Genomic DNA, 1,907 nt, shown 5'->3' with positions numbered 1-1,907 from the left:
TTTTAATGTTTTTTTTTAGAACAGAACCTATGCAGGGAATCTAAATATGACTGTACAGTGAAATAGGCACCTGACTTTCACCTATGGCACACAGTTATTCAGGCCTGACCTGGTCAGACCCCCGCCTCCTTCCCTTCCTTTCCCCTCCATTTAAATCTTTAGAAGGGCACATGCCAAGGGCATGGTTGTTATTACAAATCACATTTGCTTGTACAAGACATTAAACTCACGTAAGACTTCAATAGGGTTTTGCTGTTTTGATTATCTTATTTTTATGTATAGAATGTTCGTGTACTTGGGACATTTAAAATGCTAAGCTCTGTCTTTCAGAGGACTCGCTTAAAGTCAGGACCGGCAGTGCCAGTTCCTCTGTGGCTTTCTCCAGCACAGCCACCACTTCTCGAGTCACAGCAAACTCGGTTGACCAGAAAACAAATGGGGGCAAAGAAGCTCAGGCCCGGAAGCTTAGCCTGTAAGTTTTATTGAGTTTTTTTTCCAGCTTAAAGTACAAATTTCAGTAACCTTACATATACTCACATATTGCAATATACAACAATGGTATTAGTCAAGGGTGAGGGCATCGCTCTTCTGCATGCAGGAGGAAGTATTTTCTCAGTCTTTTCGGCCCCTCAAACACAAACGCCAACATAGTAAGTTGAAGCAAATCACAGAGAGGTGTGAGAGGTTCCAGCAGGGCTGTGTCTGATATTGGTGAACACAATCGTGATCTACAGGACACCAGGATTTACATTACTGTGCAACCCTTGAGCTGAAATCTCACTTCAGAAGCACAAATTACTACACGTTTTAATTATATTGCTGAATCTACATTAAAAGGAATTTATTGTGGGTTGTAGATATCTTTTCATTTATTAAATTTATTTTTATGCAGGAAAAACAGGAAACCCAAAGTTTAGCCAGCCTGGCCGGTACGGCACGAACCAAAGAAGCACTGAGGCACTGGAATTTATTTGAACGTTGAAGGGAAGTGCTCACGAAAGCCTAGAATGGACACAGCGCTATATTATACTCTGGCTGATGTTTTCGGAGTATGAAACTCTGCATATAAATGTTTTGACTGCACGGCGGTTAACGCTCACCAAAATTGCTATCCCAAACCACAGCAATCGGGGACAGTTAATTCCTGCAAGCATTTCTCTACCCCGACCTGTCAGGGGGCATTTAAGTTTAAAGGTCGCTACTCCTTACAGTGAGGTGAAATCTCAGAGCACAACCTCAGACCGCGTGTCCTAAGTACAAATTTTATTTTTCCCTTTTACAAAATCGTTACTTTGTGTCCACCAAACCGGGTTCAGTGATGTACATACTTTGTTTAATAATTTTGAGTATTTCAGATAGTATTTTTTTCTCTTTAGTGAATCCAGAATCTCAGTTTTACGTTACTCCAAGTTGCTGTATCATTCCCTCCCCTTGCACCTACGCTCAGATGAACGCAACTGATACAGCCGACTTGTAAAAATGCCAATATGTACGCACTATGAAGCTATTGTAAGCTTCTTTCTTTGCAGCAGAGTAAGAATATGTATATTCATATTAAAAAAAAAAGTATTTTTTTCATTGTATCAAAATTCTAAAAACGGTCAAATGGACTCGGAGCCCTGGATGTTTTTACGTGTGCGCTTTTTACGAGGTCAATAAAGAATCAGTAAGTCTATGAGACAGTGCGGTGCCTGCATGATTACAGATATATGTATTGCTCAGATTGTTTAGTTCTGTATATTTTATAATTAAATAGCAAGAAAAGAAGAGCTGAGTGCTGTTTATATAATAAAAAATAATATTCTGCAAATGGACAAGCTGCACACAAATTCATGAATATGAAACGGTTTACCACGGTTTACAATGTGGTTGTAATTCTGCTTGAACGGTCTGGTAATACACACAAC

General features: G+C 39.5%; 1 long non-coding RNA gene across 1 annotated transcript; it reads left to right on the top strand.

The window, feature by feature from the left end:
• Positions 1-304: 304 nt before the first annotated feature.
• Positions 305-1,767, top strand: LOC140321268 (uncharacterized). The gene is made up of 2 exons (XR_011918879.1): positions 305-472; positions 893-1,767. It is a non-coding gene; the product is annotated as an uncharacterized lncRNA (long non-coding RNA).
• The last annotated feature ends 140 nt before the right edge of the window (positions 1,768-1,907 follow it).

This window comes from Pyxicephalus adspersus, unplaced genomic scaffold, assembly GCF_032062135.1.
Source record: "Pyxicephalus adspersus unplaced genomic scaffold, UCB_Pads_2.0 Sca1768, whole genome shotgun sequence".
NCBI lineage: Eukaryota > Metazoa > Chordata > Amphibia > Anura > Pyxicephalidae > Pyxicephalus > Pyxicephalus adspersus.
The sequence above is the reverse complement of the archived record's forward strand: the minus strand, read 5'-3'. Positions and strand labels throughout refer to the sequence as shown.